This window comes from Sciurus vulgaris (genome assembly GCF_902686455.1).
Source record: "Sciurus vulgaris genome assembly, chromosome: 3".
Taxonomy (NCBI): Eukaryota; Metazoa; Chordata; class Mammalia; order Rodentia; family Sciuridae; genus Sciurus; species Sciurus vulgaris.
In genome coordinates this window covers 36,468,568-36,490,710 of record NC_136463.1, presented here as the reverse complement: position 1 = coordinate 36,490,710, position 22,143 = coordinate 36,468,568, and the positions used below count along the sequence as shown (strand labels likewise).

At 44.9% G+C, this 22,143-nt stretch overlaps 1 protein-coding gene and 1 long non-coding RNA gene across 3 annotated transcripts in view; one reads left to right on the top strand and one right to left on the bottom strand.

Moving 5' to 3' along the window:
- Window positions 1-22,143, top strand: part of BCAS3 (BCAS3 microtubule associated cell migration factor) — a 568,797-nt gene that overhangs the window by 501,844 nt on the left and 44,810 nt on the right.
- Window positions 1,269-22,143, bottom strand: part of LOC306656375 — a 41,764-nt gene continuing 20,889 nt past the window's right edge. For both annotated transcript variants that reach the window (XR_013762490.1, XR_013762491.1), the window contains one exon: window positions 1,269-15,568. This is a non-coding gene — a long non-coding RNA (uncharacterized lncRNA). The remainder of the gene's footprint in view (window positions 15,569-22,143) is intronic.

Genomic DNA, 22,143 nt, shown 5'->3' with positions numbered 1-22,143 from the left:
GCAACCGTGTGTGTGTGTGTGTGTGTGTGTGTGTGTGTGTGTGTGTGTGTGTGTGTTTTATTTGACTGCTTTCCCCTAGATATTTGATTTGTGCATTTCTTTGCCAGACTTTTAACAAAGAGGCCTCTGCTCTGCATCTTGCTACCATCACAGGTCTCACAGGTCTTTCCTGAAGCCCCAACCCGGTCAGCACCATCTCCCTCTCCCATTGTTATCTGCAGCCACACCCTCCCTACAAAGAGCAAATGCGGACATTCACAAGCCTCCTGTGGCATTAACAGAGGACATGCAGCTTAGTGACACGTTGAACTGCAGACAGACTAAAGGCTCAGTCCCATCTTTCTCCCTGCCCTGTGGTGAGGCAGCAGCCTGGTGCTGGGGTTTCTGAAGCATGTTCCTGCTCTGAGGACATGTGCTATTTCCAGCCAGCGTTGTCCACCTGCAGCTTTTTGCTAGTGTTAGCAGTTTTCCTCTCCCATTATTAGAGTCCAGCTGGAGTGTCTTTGAAGTTGGTTCCTTAATGTTAAATGTTAACTATAATTTCTCTTGGCCCTTGCTGGAGAGTGCATTCTTTCCTGTTGGTATGATAATAACCACAGTTATATTGGCTATGTTCTAGCTGACCACCTCAGCAATTGGTTTTGCTCCCAGAGTGACATAGAAAGAGCTTTGTACTGTGCATCATGAAATTTGGGTCTTGACCTGCTTCTGCCAGGAAGCTGTGCGACCTTGTGCACTATTCACTTCTCCGACTCTTGTTTTCCTGTTCTGGAAAGCGCTAGAAGATCTCTAAAGCCTTTGCAAATTTAAGAGAATGAGAATACACAGTTATTTTCAACTCTGCTTCTCCCTCTGCCTGGACTCTGTGCCCCAACCCATATCTTAGAACATGGACATGTCCCCAATGCTAGCCAGGATCTGGGGATACGTTGAGAACCTAGGACCATTCTGAACATTTGAACTTGAAATCCTCAGAGACCTTTTTATTCTAATAAAAAGGCATGATATTAACAGTATGACACCCCCTACATCAAACTATATCATATTAAGAAAACCTTAGAACTCAAGTTTACAGTTGGGCTTGATAATTTACAATTCTGCCATGATTAGTAAGAGGAATAATTATATCTATTTATTTATTCTACTGTCAGAATCTTGATGCTAGATTTTCTTATTGTCTCTGTCACTAAAGATTATAATTAAATAATATGTCAAATATATTGATCATATTCTTATAAATTTGCTTGGTATGCTGTAGAGGATGTCTGTTGTTAAAGTATATCTCAAGATTAAATTCAAAAGTTTGCCAGGTCATCTAGGTCTATTTCAGAGACTTTTTTTTTTTAATCTGAATAAACCACAATATTTTGATGGCTTGTCACTTTGACATTGACTAAAGTAATTTCCTTTTCCTCCCTGGAGAAGTACTTTTTCTCTTTTAGCCTTTGGTCAGACTAAATAATTATAATGGCATTAGAAGGGAAAGTAATATGTATTTCTGAAGGTAGCTTTTAAAGTTGCTTTCTGCATAAAACTCACAATCTTTTAGAGAACAGTCCCTTTTTTCTATGCATTTCTTAGAGAAAATCCTCCAATAGAATTTGAACCCAGGTCTCTTTTACTCCAAAGCCCGGTTTTCCTTTCTGCATCAGTCTATTCCCAGACAGCGGTGCTGCGAACCAAAACGTCCTGGGCTCCTCATCGGCTCCCTGGACTCTTAGTTGGGAATATTGAAGAAAGTTAGATTTAACCACAAAAATTTCCACCCCATTTCTCCTCAGCTTTTTAAGTCACGTAGCATTTAGTGACCATGCCCAGAGGGTCCTATTAGACTTTTTTCTAATATTTACTTTGGATGTCTCATATTTTCTTAATTGGCAAAGAGAGTTTCCTCAGAAATGTGTGTGATCAGCTCTTCAGTCATAATAATAATATATCACATGTGTATAGCGCTTGAACTTTGACAAAGGGTTGTCATGTACGTTGTTTTGAATGATCCCTAAAGTATGCTGTGACTTAGGCAGGAGCTATGACTATTAGTTCATATTATAGATTTTCGATTTTATACAATTAATAAATAGTACAGCTGAGACTAGAACTCATGTACTGCAAATCATTAATCTAGTGTCTTTTGGTTTTCTATCCCTTTTTAAAATGAGTTTTACCAACATAATTAAATATATCTCCAACTTCCCTTTTCATTTCAGTTTCTCTCTAGCACCCAATCTTCTGGATAGACATGGCATGAAATAAAATGGTAGCACCTTGGTAATCCAAGGAAGGACAGAGCAGTAGCAAAAGAAGAGGAGAGGGTGCCTGTTAGCTCTGACAAGATGGGCTTACACTCCTCTTCCTTAACTACCACCTGCTGGCTTCCTGGGGAAGCTCCTGGCCTGTTTTCACAGACCTTGTTTGTAGTTGTGGTCCAGAAGGAAATGCATAAGCAAAAGCAGGGTGGCAAGTGGCCTGTGACGCCTGAGAAGAAGCCATTTGACCCAGGGTGATAAGAGGCTGTGACCAGGAAGTGCTTTCCTCCTGTCGGCCATCTTGGGAGTCCAGCAACCCTCTAGACTCTTGAGTTCTTATTCCCCCACTGCCAGGGACCCTTGCTCTGTCAACTGTCACTTAGCTGGCATTTTGACCTTAGCATCAGGCATTCTTCACACAGCAGCAAGCTCTGACCAGCAAATGGTCCTGTGACTACTGTAGACTCTTAGAGTCAGTGACCTAAGTGCTCTCCATTCTGCTCCATGCACAAAAGAAAGGCCACAAGAACCCTGGAGGACTTGATTTAGAGTCCTTGCAGTCTGTATGAACTTGAACATGTTCTTTGATCTCTCTGAGCTTTATTCAGCTTAGTTTCTTCCTCAGTAATAATGACACCTATCTCTACTTATTTTCTCAGAATATTATTGTTAGGTAAGAATAAGCCCAACTGGGAAGACACTTTGCTGATTGCTCAGATACAATAAGAGCCTCACTCTGCAGAAGATGCTAGTCTCTGGGAGACTGTTTTAGAGGAAATGTGTATTTGTTTGTTTTTTGTTTTTGTTTTTGTTTGTGGTACTAGGGCTTGAACACAGGGCCTTGCACTTCCTAGATGAGGGCTCTATCACTGAACTATATCCACACCCCTTATAAAAATGTAAATTTGAAGCATGGTCTCGCTAAGTTGCTGAGGCTGGCCTCAAACTCATGATCCTCCTGCCTCAGCCTCTAAGTAGCTGGGATTATAGAAGTGTACCCTCATACCTGACTCAGTAGCTTTTAAGAATACCTTTCTCTCGTCACTCTTGGTGAGAAGCATTATTGCCTACTGGGGTTACACCCATTCCTCTAAGCCTTCAGCCATCCTCTGAGAAGTGAGACTGTAACTCTGCCATTTTGAAGCTGTGACATTTCTTCAGACCGGAGGCTTGGCCAAGAACATGGCCTCGCTCTCCTTCTACTCTTCTCTCGCTTTCTCCTGCCTCTACTTCATTTCAAACAAGTGAGTTGGTTTTTTAATGAGGTTTTTCCAGCCTCTTCTGTTTTGTCCTTGACCATAAAGAACTTCCAGTTACTTGAAGCCGAAAATAAAATTGGGCCAGAAGTTAGCCAAAAGTATAGTCTCATTGGTGTCGATATTTTTAAGACTCTCAAAAAAGAAAAAAAAAAAAAAAAAAAAGCAGCTTTGGGTGAAAGGGGAGATTTGTCCCAGAATGAATATCTGTTTGAGGACCCTAGGGTGAGGACTTTATATCTTTTCCTGAAAACAAGGCGCCTGCCTTCTTTTTAGGGAGAGTCGTGGCTATTTTGATGCCTTTTGAAAGCGTACAATTAATTTGATTGAGCTGCTAAGCAGTTGGCTTAGAAAAAGAAAGAAAAGAAAGAAAAAGGATAATGGTCACATGAACTTAGCATCACATGGGGAAATTCACTGTAACCCAGCAGTCTTTTAGACAGCTGATGTCCACGGGCCAGATTGCTCATTTCACAAAGGGGAGTCTTTTAAAGATGAGAAGACTTTTGTCTAAAGCCCAAACTTCCCCAGGGGGAAGGACTCATTTATAACTCATTCCGATTATCCTTTTTCCTCTTAAATCTCACTAGTTAAATATGAATCTGTGTGGAGCACTCAGCTATACCATGGAAAGAAATGGTGCGGTGAGGAGCTTCCATAGGGGCCTCTAGCCCTGGGTTCTAGGCTCAGCTCAGTCTGACGCTCCCTAGAAAGCTACGCCATCCGGGAAGTGGCCCTGACCTGCCTTAGGCTTTAGTTTTCTCCCTGTAAAATTAAGTTGATAATGTAAAAGTGCTTTCTTTTTTTATATTTTGGTAATGGGGATTGAACCCAAGTGCACTTTACCACTGAGCTATATTCCCAGTCCTTTTTTAAAATTTTGAGACAGGGTCTCTCCGAGTTGCTATGGCTGGAATTTGCTGTCCTCCTGCCTCAGCCTCCCAAGTCTCTGGGATTACAGTTGCATGCCACCATGCCCAGCTTGTAGAAGTGCTTTGAGAAGTATTTTGGATGTTCTCAAAATTTTAATCTTCGGGGTATACAGGGGAGATGAATTTGGGTAGGGAATTGGTGATCAAGCTCCCCACTCCTTCTTCCATACGGCATCTCAGTCAAAAGGTGGGTCTTTGTTTCCTTAATAGGCCCCACTTCCTCCAAGGACTCAGAGACTATCCATCACTGGTCCCCAGGAAGCAGGTGGCCTCGCCGTAGTGCTCCCCTGCCCTAAGCTGTCCAGCAGACGCAGGCAGCCTCACCCGCAGGACTCCTCGTTCTCTGGGTGGGTTTCTGGGCTTTTTGTTTCTCCCCTTTCCCAGACACCTTTTCCCTTCCTGTGTGAACATTCTTCCTGGAGGAAAAGGAGAACTTGTCAAAGGTCAGGAGGAAGGCAAGAAGAGAGCCGTTAGTGAGGTACTGGGGGGTCCTTCGTTCTGGCTTCCAGCTGGATTCCTCATCCTTTGGTGGGGCCGCCTTCCTCTGCGTTCCCAGACCACTCTTACAAGCCTCTGCTAGAGCACTTAGCGCACCACCTTATGGGCTCCCTCCTGTCAGGCTCCGGACTCCTCCAGGGGCAGAGACCTGCTTTTTTTTCCCTCTCTGTATCTCCAGTGCTAAGTACTCCGTAAATGCTTAGAACAATGAATGATTCGAGATGAAAGGAACCCAATCTCCTTCGTTGAACACGTTGGCAAAATTAAAGCCCATAGCTGGAATGTGAACTAACCACACAGAGAAAACTGGAACAGAGATTTATCTCCCAGTTCTAGAATATTCTGACTCTGCCTATCTATCTCTAATTCTGGGGAGTTGACTCCTCATTTAAAAACACACAAACTGAAATAGGCTCCCAAAGGAAGACATCTCTGAATGAGCCAGGCAGGGAGTCCAACTCTGCCAGTGACTGGTTGTTGGACCTTGGATAAATCAGGGTCTCCCTCAGCTCATTCACCTCATTCATGAAATGAGGGTGGAGACTGCATGAGTCCTAAAGCTCCTCTGCATTCAGAAGTCTGATGTCTGAAGAATTTCAAGAGTTTCTGGAAGACGGCTTGAGGCTGCTTGAGGAAAAATAAAAAACATTGAAAGAATAAGGGAATTATTGCAAACAAGGCGTTTTTGTCAGAACTGCTAAAAATTCTTATCTTGAAACCCTTTTCCATTAACACCCCCAGTTTGCCTGTGCTTTTTTTGAGAACCCTCCCTCACCTTGGCTTCCCCTGGATTCCTCGTCCTTTGGTGGGGCCGCCCACTGCTGAGTGACTGGTGGCCTCTGAGTGTTTGACTGTCCCTGGACCCACAGCATGGGCCTCAGGCTGTATCCCAGTCATGTTTACAGAATGTTTGTGGGGCCTGTAGAAACCATGGCAATAGCTACACACCACATAAACATCACCTTGACCTCTTCATATCTGTGGGGGCTGACTCTCAAACCCCACCCTGTCCACACAAACTCCAGGCAGCCTCTCCATGTCCAGCCCTGAAAAGTTATCAGGCCTCACAGGGGTTGAACGGTGACCCTCGCCTCAGGGTGTGGGCACTGCCCAGAGGGTGACGAGCCGTCCAGGGCAGACCTGTGCTGGCCCTATCTGAGGACTTTCCACACCGACTCATTCTTGGTCAGTGGCAGGCATGTTTCACACTGAATTCCACCCCATGGGGCTGTGTCTAATTGGACAAATTTGAACAGCAGGCAGCATAGCCACTACAGCAGGGAGCATTGATATATGGCCTAAGCAAGGGACTAAAATCTTAAAGTAACCAGGGTTCCTTTTCAAAGAATGATTGGCTGGCTTCCAGGAGTAACAGGCCTGACAGTGACTCGCATGAAAGAGATGGACCAGCTTCACGAAGCAGGGGCTCTTTTTTAAGAAGGTGTTTTTAAAAAGAGTGTCTCCATTTCTCCTGTGACAGATAAACAGGATAGGTGGTCCCTAGAGACCATCATCTGGACTCCATCTTATTGAATGCTTCTCCCACCAAAAGCTCACGATATCTGGATCCAGATTAAATCTGGCTAAGAAAAAAGAAAATCATGCATTCCTGAACACCTGCCATTTATAAGTTCAGCAGCCACCAAATGTCTGCTAAATGTGTGACTATAAATGCACTCTGTGGGACACAATGGAATTTGTGGAGTTCATGGTCTCAGGAGGGGAAAAGACAGTATTTAGATAATCTTACAAATACACATAATTATAAATTGTGATAAGTATTATGCAGGAAAATTCCATGTGGACCAAGAGCATCTGCAAGGGATATTCAGGGAGTTTTCCTAAACTGTAAACTAAGCTGTATTGGGTGAGTGAAGTCAGCAAAGGGGGCAGGAGAGAGGCAGGTAAAACAAAATGGCCAAGAAGCTGAGCAAGGGCTGTGTGACTAGATCTCTCACTGAAGGGGGAAAACAGCATGGACTGAGGCCACAGGGTCTTGCTCTCACCTGGAGCTTAGTCTTCAACTAAGAGCAGTAAAAAGCATGTTCTCAGCACAGGGTGACATGGGCACATTCGAATTTCGAAGAGATCACTCTGGTGATGGGGAGGCAGACAGGAGGCTATTTCAGAAGTCCAGTGGAAGACGATGGAAGAGATTGGGCTGGTATCAATAGCAAATATAAATGGACTGATACAAGTGACATTAGAAGGTAGGTTCAGTAGGACTTGGTGATAGAGTGGAGATGGATGGGTAGAAGAGGAGGAGCTGTTAAGGATGGCTCCAGTTTTCTGACTACTCATTTTACTTCTTTCACTAAGAATTGACAGTTATATGGAGGAGGCTTGGACATGTTCACTTTCCCATAGGGAAGTCAAGGTGTTGGATCTAAGGGTCTCTACACAGAAAGGATGTTTGGGCTAGTTTGGGGAAGGATGGGGAGAGACAAATGGGAGATGATAAAAAGATGAATCCGTACATCTCTTCCCTGAGGCAGCTCACAATCTATTTGTAAACAATGGAACTACAGAGTCGAGGAGACGCTTACAAATTAATATATTAAGTATAAATGTTCATGATTTTATTGATATGTGATGAGATTGTGTTGCAAGTTAGATAAATGATAGCCAAGTGTGTAGTACTTAGAGATGAGGGAGTAGAGAACCCTTGCCAAGGTGACACTCAGATCACAACAGGCTAGCAGTAGATAGGACTTTATTTAAAGTTTATAGTACTTTTTGATGGGAGACTGTTGGTGGGAGTATAAATTGGTGCACAAATTTTGGAAGGCGATTTGGAAGTAACCATTATATGTTAATAGTTCATTCTTCTTTTTCTGTGTGTGTGTGTGTGTGTGTGTGTGTGTGTGTGTGTGTGTATGTGTGTGTGGTGCTGGGAATCAAACCCAGGATCTCATGCGTGCTATACCCTGAGCTATGTCCCACCCAGTCTGAATAATTCATTCTTTCTGACCCAGCAATTTATCTTCTAGGGATTTATCCTACAAATATATAGGTATTAAGTATTAAGGTAAAAGTGCTGTTGCACAGGTTGAGCATCCTTAATCCCAAAATCTGAAGTCCACTGATGCTCAAATTTCAGATTTTTGGACTAGAGATGCTCAACTGGTAAAGTTTATGGAAATATTTGAAAATCAAAAAAACTTCCAAATCTGAAACACTTCAGGTCCCAAGCATTTCACATAAAGAATACCCAGCCTGCGTATACTCAGCAAGGCAGCGGGGAGAACCAGAAAGAAGTAACCCAGTTATCAATTATTAGAGGAGAGGGTAACAGTGAACTTTGGTACATACATCTTATGGAATGGCATACAGCTATTAAAAAGAACATTGAAGGATTTTATTTCTGTATTTATTTATTGATTGATTTGGGTACTGGAAATTGAACTTACGGTGTTTTACCACTGAACTACATGCCTAGTTCTTTTTATTTATTATTCTTTTTTTTTATTTTGAGATAGCATCTTGCTAAGCTGGTGAAGCTGGTCTCAAACTTGCAAACTTCCTGCCTTAGCTTCCCAAAACCTTGGGGTTACAGGTGTGCACCATGATCCTAGTGTTTAGGGACACTTTTAAGTTTTAAAAGAGAGGTGAAAATCAATATGAAGAGTATGATGATCTAGAAAAAAACTCCTAAATACTAGTATGAGCACAAAACTTATTTGATGCTGAGAAAAACATTCTGATTATCATTGTCTTAGTCACTTCAGGCTTCTATAACAAGAATACCATTGACTGGGTGGCCTATACAACAAATTTATTCCTCACAGTTCTGGGAGATAGAAAGGCAAACTCAAAGTAGTAGATTTGTGTCTGGTGAAAATCTGCTTCCTGGTTTGCAGGTGACTGTTTTCTTGCTGGTCATCACATGGCAGAGATCCCAGAACCAGATGCAAGCTCTCCTTTGATAAGGGCACTAATCCCATCATGAGGACCCCACCCTCCACAGGCCCCACATCCAAATACCAAAATAACAGGAGTCAAGAGTTTCAACATAACTTTTCCAATAAGAAATAACACTTACATGTTTACCTTTTAAAAAGTTTTTGGTACTGGGAATTGAACCCAGGGATACTTAACAACTAAACTACATTCTCAGCCCTTTTTATTTTTTATTTTGAGACAGGGTCTCATTAACTTGCATAGACTGGCCTTGAACTTGCCATCCTCCTGTCTCAGCCTCCCAAGTCGCTGAGATTACTGATGTGCACTACTGTGCCTGGCTGGAAATAACACTTACAAGGAGAACAAAAGTGAAGGGGCAGGAATACCTCCTGGATATGGAGTGACTTCTGGGTGACACTGTGGAGGAAAGGCCCCTGGCTCACATCCTTTCCTCCTCCTCCACACTCACCAGTGTGACCATGAGACCCAGCGCAATGCCAACTCTCCCAGGAAGCCATCCCTGATTTTCAAATTTATAATAATATTTGTTTCATGAGCATTTATTAAGAATTTTCTTTTATCAGACACAGTTAGGCACTAGAAATAGAAATGTAAGACACAGACCCTACCCAAATATAGCTTACTGTGAGTGGGAGAAACTGGTAAACAAATGATCACAGTACAGAATTTAGTCTAGAGGCCCTCAGGTCTCTTCCATATTGAAAGTTCAACTCATTGAAAAGAGTTCATGAAATTTCTAGTTTCATTTCATAGACAGAGAAGGGTTGTGAATGGTTCTGTACTTTTTCAGTATTCACTCTTGAATTGGCCCAGGCCAGCCCATGCAGGCCTTAATCCACTGGGCAGCAAACTGTTCTCAGAGGAGGGTTTTATGAAGGAAACCAGCGTGTGATCTGTGGCCACTTGGTCAAGCTGATGATGTTGCCGAGATTCACATTGCCTCACCACAAACCCAGTAGCATCTGGGACCTCCACAGCCACCCGCCATGAGTGTCCCCCAGCCTGCCTGGTCATCCTCAGCAACAAATGCCACAGAGCACACAGAGGATACTTAAAGTACACAGAGGACTTAGGCAGCACTAGCCTGGGAAGGAGGAGACCCAAGTTTTAATGAGCATGATCTCTCTGCTCATAGCCTAACCTGGGGTAAATTACTTTCTTTCCCTGGATCTCAGTTTCTTCTTGGCAATATCAGCAGATGGTTTTGCGCAGTCTCTGCCAGCTTGGACATCCTACAATCATGGCGAAAATTCTGGCTATATCCCAAATGGGTCAGTTGAAGCCCCTCCCAAAGAGCTTCTCTCGGTCAGACGTGTGTTCTGAATTCTGTCAGGAGAGCCTGGCACAGCTCCAGGAACATAGCAGGTGTTTAACGCCCAACAGGTGTTACAAATCCTGTTGAAAGCCTACTGTAGGTGCTAGACGTTGTAGAGCAAGGAAAGCATGTAAGGCCCTGACTTGCCTTCCAGGATCTTCCAATTTTCTTGGAAAGGCAAGAGTAATACACACAAGACAGTAACAATCCTAGCACCTCCAGCACAAAGGCCTGGGGACATGGAGTTTATGCAGGCTAGGAATAAACTGGACATTTCCAGCAATTTCTGCTGATCTTGAGAGTCTGCCCTTTTGTGAGGTGTGTGGCAAGCTCTGTTGCCTTTTTCTTCCAGGATCTCTTATTCTCTGAACCAGCTTCTGACAGGTATGGACAGGGTCTGAAATGTCCTTGGGGGTTGGAAAGCAGCCAGAGGCCCATGCCTTGATTTTAGAGTACACTGGTGGACCACTTGGACAGTGGAAAAGTCAGCTGGTACAAGCCCAGACTGGCCTAAGTCAATTTTAACCTCAAGAAGGCCCAAATAATAGTGCCCTTCTTACATCCCACTCTTAGAGGTGAGGGAAGGAGAATTCTTGTGAAAAGAGCCCATTGAACAAAGAACACATTTTAGTGTCTTTTCAGTTCATATGGGCTTGTCACTGTGAATACACAACCATATGGCAGGTGTATGACTTGTACATTTTGGCCTGAAGTGACCACCCTTCTGAATTCTCAGCCCATCGCTGTGGCAGACAAACATTATCTGCCTGTAATCGAGCCCCTGATGGGTTTGGGTGGTGTACTTTTTTTGGTTTGTACCAAACCAGCCTTTGCCATGTATCATCCTGTGCTGGTCTGTCTCTCGCATGTTTGGGCTAATCTTTCCCATATGTGTGTCTGGTTTGGCATGTGGGTCCTGACCTCCCATGAGCAGGGCGAGGCTCTTCAGACAAGTGTGGAGCTGCCACCCAGCCCAACAGATTCTGGAACGGAGCTGCTGGTTGTTCTCTGAAGGGAAAAGCTTCCCCTTTAGGCCTCCTGTCTCCGGAGGGGCTCTGTGGAGAGTCGCCCAGAAGGGTTCTCTTTGGGGCTTTGTAGGGCATGAGGGAAAGACATTCTTTTTTAAAAATTTTTTTTATTAGTTGTTGATAGACCTTTATTTTATTTATTTATTTATACTTGGTACTGAGAATTGAACCCAGTGCCTCACACATGCTAGGCAAGCGCTCTACCACTGAGCCACAACCCAGTCCCAGGAAGACATTCTTTGAACAGATGCTATGTGGTGGCCTAGCAGAATAGTCTCACCAGGATAGTGGAGCCTGAGGTGTGTGTGACTCTCAGCTAAGGAGTCCTCTAGAACTTCCTGTTCTGAGTGCCAACATCCCCTCCCCTCCCTTCGCCATCCTCGAGAGTTCAGCTTCCTTCCCCAGGGGAGCGGCTGCCTGCCGTGTTGTGAGGAGCAGATAGTTTATCAGCATGTTTTATGGCTCCATATTGAAAGGAAGGGAACAGCTTGACAGCAGAAAAGGAAATCTCACGTGAGGAGACATGCAGTTTTACAAAACTCTTTCCAAGTTGCCAGGCCTGGGGGTGCTCACTTGTAATCCCAGGAACTCGGGAGGCTGAAGCAGGAGGATCACAAGTTTGAGGCCAGCTGCAGCAATTTAGTGAGACTATAGGCAATTAGCCCTGTCTAAAAATAAAAAAAGACTGGAGGTGTAGTTTAGTGGTAAAGTGCCCCTGGGTTCAATCCCTACTACCCACCTCCCAAATTCTTTCTCACTCTCTATTCTGTGAGGTAAAAGTTCTTACATCATCTTAACAGGGCAGGCAGCAAAGACTCAGAGAAGTCACATTGCATGTAAGGGGAAGAGACGGGACTGTGCTGTTTCAGGAATCCTGCCCTCCCGATACTGCTGCGTCCTCGTGGCTCTCAGTCCTTTCCCATAGACCCATGGAGGCACTTTTCTAGGGGCTCTTCTGTCTCCTGGAGCTACCTCAAGCCTGCCTTTGAACCTTGGTGGCACATGGCTCAGCAGCAAAACCTGAAAAAAACAAGAGCATTTACTGTTTGGGGAGCCGCTGGCCCCTGAGATCTTGTCAGCCACAGCTGCTGTGGCTGAGGGTCTTGGAAAACTTCCACCTTCAGAGGGGTTTGTGCCCAGCAGTCGATCTCAACCTATAATCTTAAGAGGGTACCAGTTCTCATCAGGCAAGAGCTGACCATGACCTCAAGCCAGACCTGGGACAACATGGGGACGTTCTGTGAGGCAGGCAGGCCCTGCCTCATCACCAACAGACCCTTCCTCTCAGCCTGCACTCTGGCCCACCTTCTGCTTACCTCGTAGTGCCTACAGCCTTTATTGCCTTCTTGAGCCCAAGGACCCCATTCATTACTGCTTCGCTGGCTTCATAGCATTCACATTCTTGAACCTTCCCAGTCCTTTGTTTCCCTGATTGAGAGATGAGTCAGCAGGCATGCACACATCAATTCATTCATTCATTTATATTTATTCAACATACAACTTGGTGAGCCCCCATTAGAGGCCCTGGAGATTCAGAAAGGTAATCATATAATCTCAGCCTTCCAGATGTTCACAGTCCAGCAAAGGAGACAGATGTATAAACAGGATCATGATACAGTAGGAACATCAACAAAGAACTTCCCAGCTCATGTCAACGCCATCTCCCCTGAAAGCTGTCAAGAGCAGGAGGTTGTGGGAATCAGTATTTCATTCTGTAGGTATCACAGAAAAGCATGTAGGAGACAGGGTGAGCTGGATGATCTTGGGCAAGTTATATAACTTCTCTGAGCCTCTTCCCTTATCTATAAAATGGATGATTAAAACCTCTGTTACAGGGGGCTGGGGGATATAGCTTAATTGGTAGAGTGCTTGCCTAGCGTGCACAAGGTCCTGGGTTCAATCCCCAGCACCAACAAAAAAACAAACAAATAAAAAACACCTGTTACAGATTTTCACTGTAAGGATGATAATTACTTAAGTTGTTGAGTTAATGGCTAATGTCATATATATATAGTGTGTCACAAGAAAGCAAAGAAGTCACAAAAAGTACTGAATTCTATTTTTTGGAAAAATTAAGTGTCATAGGGGCTGCTCATGATGACAGCAAGTGGTATTTATTAGTGTCCAGTAGATGCCTGATCCATCTCTGGGCCTGGCCCAGTGCCTAAGTTTAGGCCATCTACTACACATGGGGCTTCCTGAGCAGAAGTTGGTCTCTGGGTTCTGAGAACCTGAACCTGCATCCAGCACAGGACCTCAGTCACCACAGGAAAGCTCTATGGCCCTGCCACTGATGCCGTGCTCGTCTACCTAGAGCTGGCCAGAGCCCCTCCTCACACATCTGGCGCCCCTGTTTGACCTTTGCATCATTTTCAGCCCATTCCTTTTTCTCACCAGGGTGACATAGGCAAGTTTCCCTTCAGGGAGCCTCATTTCAGTCAAGTCTACTTCCATTAGTGCCCTAAAGGCCCTGTGTGTGCTTTGCAAATTCAAAATAGCAATTTCTTCCAGGGTTGGAGAGGGGGACATTCCCCTCTGGTCCAACATGCTGTGTCCTGCTCTCTAGGGCTAATTTATATGTGCCCTTAGCAAAGCCACCTTTTTTCTCAAGACCATCTCTTCCCCTCTCATCTAAAACTGCTGTTTTTGGACTACTGGTCTGATGTAAGGGTCTGGACCCCTTTTCCCAGTTGTGAGACTGTCAGTAGTGACCTCACAGTACCCCTTGGCCATTACTCCTTCAGGGCGGCCCCATACTCAGAAGCTGTGAGTGTCGGTCCCCGTGTGTCTGGTTTTGCTGGAGAGCATCCAGTCCCCAGGGCTGCACCTTCTCGATGCTGCCTGACCTCTCTGAAAAATGCCTTTCCGGCCTGGATAATTATTGCCTTTTGAAGGGACTGAAAGCAAGGGAGAAAAAGCAAATTTGGATTGCATTTTCTTCTTGGAAATAAACTGTAGTCTGGCCAGGAATCACTGGAGTCTGGACTGGAGGGTGGGCACCTGCAAGGACCATATCTAGCCTGGCAGCTGTGATCACGCAGATTGATGACTATCTTCAGACCCCACCCTAGGGCCAGACTCCCCACCTCAGGCAGCTTCTCTACCGGCCCCTCTCTGTGCCACTCAGCCACAGGGCTTGTTGGCTTTCCCTTCGCGCCTGAGGCTCCAGGGGCCCTGCCCCAGTGGTGCTGCTCTGGACCAAGACCTTGCTAAACTCCTAGCTCCCTGGTTTGCAAAGCAAACTTCAGGCTTTTGCTATTTACCTTGGCAAGTCCAGGACCGGATTGATGATCTGTAAAGTGGATTTGTTATTTGGCTGTTTGCTTTGGCAGCTCTTGAAAGTGCTTTGCTGATTACAGTCCCAGATGTCATTGCATACATTACCCTGCTCTATAACGGGGCTTTGAACACTTTAATTTGAACTACAAATACTATTAAGCTTTTTGCACCTTTTCTGCCTTTAGTTCCTGGATATTAAATATCAGAAGAGACAGCCTGCGTTCTCTTAGGCTGTTTTCTCATTGTCTTTGTCAGCCTCCTCCCATACAGAGCTTCTGGGTTTCCTCCAGTTCTCTGTGGATGTTTCTAGAAACCTTACCTTCTAATGTCCACTCCCAGCCAGTATTGGCCTTGACAGTTTTTACCTGACAGGTGACCTGCCTCTCCAGTGAGGAAGATGTGGTGTGTTCATTCCAAGCCTGGCTTCCCTTGTCACAGTCCCTCCTACTTTGTACCAGTGCTCAATTTCATTCATCCACAAGGGTTTTCTGTATCCATTTTTTGTTTGTTTTTAATGTCACTGACAACATTGTTTCTGGTAAGCTAGATTTGAAGATGTGGATATATCAGGTCATTTTGCCCAGAGAGGACAAAGGTCTTGCCCAAAAAAAGGCATTGGCAGAACCAAACATAACTTTATACTTGCCAGACTCAAAGCTTGGTATTACTGCCAAGACTCCCCTTCTTATACTTGATTTAAAATCCCTCAACCGGGAGCAGTGGTGCATGCCTGCAATCCCAGCCACTCAGGAGGCTGAGGCAGGAGGATCAAAAGTTCAAAATCAGCCTCAGCAACTTAGCAAGATCCTGTCTGAAAATGTTAACATTTTTTTTAAAGAACTGGAAGCCGGTGGGAAGCTCCATGATCAAGGGCCCTGGGTTCAATCTCTAGTACCAAAAAAGAATTTTATTGATTGATTAATTGTTCAATTCACATCCCTCACCTGCATAGGATAGCAAAGCCCATCACAGCCTTGTCTTTAAATGAGGCAGTTGCTGGTTCATCTATCTTGGGGGTTATTGGTGGAGAGTGCTGGTGTCCTGGCTAATGGTGGGGTAGATGACTCAGTGTTCTCCAAGGTAATTGCTTCTTCCTGTTGTAAATAAACCATTAGCTGGGGTCCTCGCCTCAGGAAGCAATTTAGGGCCCAGGGGAAGTAGCAGAGAAGTCAGCCTGCAGCCTGCTGGAAGGGAGGCTCGGCTTTGCCCACAGCCCTCAACCCCAGGTCTTCCCTCTGGAGCAACAAAGTGCTCGCGTCATCTATCTGCCAAGCTCCTGACGGGCCTCCCTCGTCCTGGGATTTGCCAAACTCCATGTGAACTGCCTGGTTTGGTTCCTCTCCAAAGAAAATCACTTCCTAGTGCACCTAAACCGAATATTGGTAGGATTATTTTTGTTGTCAATGTTGCTCTTTCCTTTTTCTTTTTGCTCTCGTTCCTTGAAGGTCCTTGTTTACTCATTCTTTTTCCTCTGGCCTTAAAATGTCCACAAGGTTCTTAGTTGAAACCTTACAGTGTTGCACAGAAGTTTAGAAACAAAACCAGAAATTCTCTCTGGGATCAACAGTTTGCGGTATGCCTGGGAATATTTTCATGAATCCTTACGCCAACTCAGGAAGGAAGAAGTCCTAGCTCCATTGAATAGGTGAAGACAGTAAGGCTCAGTGAGATGGAGCACCTCGCCCAGTACTTTGGTGAAACTCAGATTTGATCTGTCTGACTCCAAAATTTGTGCTGTGTGCAGACTCACCCTGAAGGCCCGCTGCACTGATGCACACCTGTAACCCCAGCTACTGGGGAGGCTGAGGCAGGAGAATCGCAAGTTCAAAGCCAGCCTCAGCAACTTAGTGAGGCCCTAAGCAACTTAATGAGAGCCTGTCTCAAAATAAGAAATGAAAAAAAGGACTGGGAATGTAGCTTAGTGGTCCAGCACCGCTAGTTCAAACTTCAGTAATGACAAGAAAAAAGCAGACTCCCCTGCCACCTGCATCCAGTCCCTTCTTCTATTGTCAGATCTGAGCCCTGAGCTTCAACTGCAGTGCCTGCCCCCAATCCTGCATCACATGTCATGCCCTAAGCACCTCAAAGCAGGCTGAGTGTCACCTTTAATGTTGCATCCCACTGACGCTGCAGACCCCAGCTTTTCAGGTACCCAATAAATGCTTGTTGGATGAATAATAATAAAGGCACTCAAATGGTTCTGATTTTAAATGGCCATGTTTTCTCACTTGCCAATTTTTGTGTCAGGGGCAGGAAGAGGCGGGGAGGCAAGGCATGAGCACTTTAAAATATTTCAGTTGAAGAAGTTAATTCGCTTTGTAAGTTTACTTTAGGAATAGAGATTATTGCAGTATTTTTGGCCACTACTCTCAAATTCTTCTAAACCTTTACTATAATAAGCAAATTGAGCAGATTAAGGACATACTTAACTGCCAAATAGTGTTCTGAACTGTGTAAAGTTACCCAGGGTGACTTTTTTTTTTTTTCTTCTTTTTCTTATATAAAAGATTGTGTGGGTTCTGTGAACTTCTCTGCTTTTTTTAGCTCTTCCTGTTTTATTGTGTTTGAAGTATCTTTGTGGTGACCTGTTGGGATTGGATTCTTCCATATGGAAGTGTTTCTTTAACTTTTTAATCATTTCTTTTGGGAAGTGGAGGGTTAGGGGTAGCAGATGTTTTTCTGGCATTGTTTGCTGAGTGGAGGTAGGGGCTTTTGGAGCTGTTGTGAGTCAGGCTAAACCCTGCCTGGAAGGAAAAGGCCCTTCCTTCCCAGGGGCAGGAGGCCGCCCATCTCCGTTGGCCCCACCAGGCCTGTGTGGGAGCAGTTGATCCTGATGTCCTCCCCCTGACTAATGCCTTTAACATTTCCCAGGAAGAGTACATTTTCCCCTGTGACACCGAGAAGTTATATTTTTTTTCAGTGTCCTTATCAGTCTTCAAAATAGGAAGCCTGTCTCATGCCCTTACCCCCCCCACCACCCAAAAAAGTAAAAATAACAAATAAAACAAATCTTGTTTCTCTCCTTGATGGCAGTCATGTCCCTCTTCATACCTCATTTCTCAGTAAGCCAAAGCTCATCATCTTGATTTCAAAAGGAAAAAAAAAAGTTGCAGAAACCCATCTGATTCTCCCATTTTCTCATGTTCTTTTGGACTCTTACACAATCGGTGATGTGTGACCTCCCGGGAAGATTGTTCTGAGAAAGCTGCAGAAGGCAAATCAACCAGCAGAGCTCCCAGACTGAAATACCGACTCTGACAGTGGCAGTTGCCCCTTGCCCTTGGTCTGTTTTACTGCCTCACCCCTGGTGTCCATCTCTCCTCCATTCCCAGGGAAAACCAATGAAGGAAGGATTTTGGCTCAGTGAGTGAAAATCCCAGACACAGGCTCACTTTAGATTCAGGGAATAAGGATATCTTGAGAGGAAGGGTCCTAAAGGAGCTCAAACTAGGACTCCCTTGGCATTCTGATCCTTTCTTGACCAGACCAAGGCTTATAGAATCTCAAGATGTAAAGATGGAGGTCTGTGGCCCTGAATGTGCCCCATCTTGTCTGATCTTGGAAGCTAAGCAGGGTCAGTCCTAGTTAGTATTTGAACGGGAGGCTGCCTGAGAACACAAGGTGTTTTAGGCATAGATAGATAGATAGATAGATAGATAGATAGATAGATAGATAGATAGATAGATAGATAGATAAGGAGATGAGTAACGTAAGAGACTGAGGAATAGTAACCAGAAGGACAGGAGAAAAACCAGGTGAGTGAGTGTCCTGAAGCCAGGTAAAAAGAGGAATCAACTTGTCAGAGACACATATAACCTGTTGACAGATCAGGCCAGACTGATAACTGAGAAACAGCAGGAGGATTTAATAATGCAGAGATCATCAACTTTGGAACATCACTTTCAGGAGAGAGGTAAGGGCAAAACCCTCATTAGATTTGAAGAGAGAGAAGAAAAAAAAAGAAATTGTACACAGCAAGTCAGGATGACTCTTTCAAGAAGTTTTGATTAAGAGAAGAGGACAGATGGGGAAGTAGCTAGAAGAAAAGGAAATGGGACCAAGAGGGTCTTGTCTTGTCTTGTCTTTCTTTCTTTCAGGGGAAAATACTGAGTGTTGATGGCAAGAGATGTTGGGGTCTAGTGCATAGTCAAAGGAAAGGCAGATGCAGGTCAGGGGACGTTAGATTCCCCTTCCATTTGCTTCTCTTTCTCTGTGAAGTAGTCATCTAAGCTCTTCGTGAAAGTGAGTGTGGTGGAGAAGGCATTGGAAGTTTGAGGAAAAGGAGAGAATATGAAGTAATCATCTAGGAGAGAGGACAAATGAACCAAGGGAATATAATTTGTGGGTAGCTTTAAAGGTCATTTGAAGTTAGCAATCATCCATTTAAGGTAAAATAGTTAGAACGGTGTGCGTTCTATCAGTTATGAGTAGTTAGGAGTAGGTGGAGGGTTGGCTTTATCAAGGTTGGGGTTTCGCCAGGAGAGTCCCACATAGGGAAAGGAGGAGTCAGAAGCTGAGCATTCATGCAAGGGACTGGTTATGACCATTCTGTATGGTAGAAAGAGAGGACACCAGGGGAAGGGACAGTGAGAAGCAGGCAGGATCACTGGATCATAGGCCCTGGTGAGGCTGGAGGGTGGTTGGCATTGGGGTACCAGAGGCATAAAATGAGAAAGGCAAGAGGTGGTGGCCGGTGTGGGACATTTGGAGCTGGGGCTGGCAGTGTCTGCAGTTACTGCTAATTATGTTAAAAGAATGGCCACAGCAGTGAGCGGAGAGGTAGGAGACAAGGGCACTATAAGTGAGGAGGTTCCAGAACTGGAAGGCCAGACTGGTGGAAGGATCGTCGGTGGGACTTACAATAGGATTCGTGTTGTGACACTGTTAGAGTGGTATTGAACCAGGGCCTCAAATCTTTAAGGAATACAGGGTGTGAGGACCGGCACAAGACCGAACTGTAACGAGGGGTATGAGCTTAGGGTCCCAGTTAGGGGTTTTATGAAATAAAGAAGAAAAGCCTACATCTGTGATAAGCACAAAGGATATCGACTCCACTGCAGGGCCTGAGGCGTGAGGAAGAGAAATCAGCCCCCACGCAAGATGACTGTGGGGCAGAGTCCCCAGGGGAGAACCTCATGTTTCTCAAAGTACATCACTTCAGAATTTATCGAGAAGGCATGTGTATACACTTTCTATTTTATTTGATTCTTGCCACAATCCTTCAAATGGCAAGAGCAGATATCACTGTTCCCTTTGCACATACAAGGACACCGAAGCTCGCAGAGGTAAAATATTCACGCAGTGACGCCCAGTGGGTTGGCGATGGAATCAGGTCTTCCTGATTCAGTGCCCCAGGTTCAGTGCTTTTCCTCCAGCACTGTACTGCACTCCTTAAGGAGGCCAGGAGGCCTTTGGAAGACTCATAAAGGCACCTGGACTCAAAGTCACAAAGTCTCAACTCCTACCATGCTCCCTCCATAGTGTGAGATTCAGCCCTCATGGTCAGGTTCAGAGAAGTGGCATGCATTTGACCTATTCTCTGCCCTCAAGTGTTCTCCTCCATATTCTTTGTGGTAATTCTTTGTGATTCCCCAAATACCATAAATGTAACAGCCAGTAATAGGACATAAATGGACAGTCTCTTTCAGTGATGTTTTAGATGACAAATCTAAAAGGAAATGATGTGTCATTTTAGTTTTAAGGAATTTAAGTGTCTAGGAATATCCCTGGGCCACAGAATTCTAGCAGCAATTGACATAAAAGTGATTACCAGAGGTTTACAGGCAATTGGCCATGAGCTTAGAGTGAAGGTTCAAGTCTTAGTTCTTTTCTTTTTTATACATATTTTTTAGGTTCAGGAATTGAACAACCCAGGGGGGCTTAAGCACTGAGCCACATTCCAAGGCTTTTTATTTTTTATTTTGAGACAAGGTCTCTCTAAGTTGCTGAGACTGGCCTGGAACTTGCAATCCTCCTGCCTCAGCCTCCCGACACTACCACATCAAGGCTTTCTTGATTCTTAAGATTGCTGTTTCCTCTTGGCCTTGGGCATGGCAAGTGGGGCAGTATGACAGGCCTGGACTCTCCCCCCTGCCAGTTACCTCATCCCTCTTTCCTCACTGGGCCAGCTACTACATAGGTAGAGAGAACCCAAGCATGAAGACAGCCTCAGTTTTTCATTCATACAACATGCATGTGTCAATCATGGTCCTGGGCCTGCAGAGGTGAACACCACCCTGCAGAAAGAGATGTATGAAGGAATTTTATTTCTTTCCTTCTTTCTTATGCTGAGAATTGAACCCACCGCCTCACACATACTAGGCAAATACTCTACCACTGAGCTTCATTCCCAGGATGAGAGTTTCTTTTAAAAATACATCTGAGTCACTTGGTCAACTTTTTACAAAGGCAGACACCCAGGCCCCAGTCTTAGGTCCTATAAACTCTGGTTATGGCCTGGGTGGGCCCTGCACCTCCATATAATTTGAAATGCTCACTAGTAGATGTGTAGCCCCCATTGAAATGTCCTAGTTGAGCAAGTAGATGCAGGGGTTAGTGCTAAAATTACTGGATGGCAAGATAACTAACCTCCCACTGCCATTCCCCTACAGGGTCTGAGTGTGATCAGATGCCTCCCCTGACAGATTCCCTTCTCAATATTATCCTCCAGGAACTTGTGATTATCCTCTGTCTAAGTCAAAAGCAGCTTAATTCCTCTAAAAACAGTGCCAGTTGGGCATTTTGCCTAGAAAGAGAAAAGCAAATCTGTGTCAGTGTTCTGTGCTCAATTGGGTCTCCATGGGGGCCCCCTTTCTATGTGGACTGCCCCCACCCCCACCATTTTCTCCTTCCACAGAGTCCAGGGCTTTGTGCAGTGCCTGGTTGGTAAAGTCAGGTCACTCCAACAGGTCAGGGCCTGGCTGGGTGCAGGCTTGGGTATCCTTGGTCAGAAGAAAGTCCTGGGTATAAGAAGGTTCTGGATGTGCTAAGACAGGCAAGAGTTAGTCACAAAGTCAAAGAGTAGGTTGACAAGAACCAGGAGCCTAGGGAGCAGGCAGACCTGCATGGAACTCCAATCCAAGAGAACCCTGCACTGAGCCGAGGACAGGCCTCACCCATAAGAAGCTGGAACATACAAAACATCTTTGCTAAGAAGAACCTGAATTCATCTACCTAAATCCTCCTTTGGCATCAAATCTCCTTGGTCTTTAGGGTCAACCTCCTACCAGTTGCTTCTCCTTTGTCAGAGACTTGAGCCTCTTCACCCACACCCTGTGCTGAGGGCTGTAGCCATCACAGTATGAAACCAGATGCAGGTGACTCTGGGTCTCCTTGTCGAGATGAAGTACCAGGTCTGGGGATGTAACCTGGTGGTAGAGCACTTACCTCTCATGCACAAGGCCCTGGGTTTGATCCCTAGTCCAACAAAAAAAAAGGTAGACAGAATTTCTCTTAGGCTCGCCTGCACCTCCACTGGGACGTTCTTCCCTCTGTGCACTGACATTAGTGTTCTGTTGGCATCTGACATCCTTAATTCTCTGGGACCAATGTATTAGCATTAAAGAAGGTAGGGCCTCAATTTTGAGGATACCATAGAGAACTCAGAAGAGGTATCTCTGCCCTCATGGGGCTTATGTTCTAGGAGAGGAAACAGATGAATCAGCA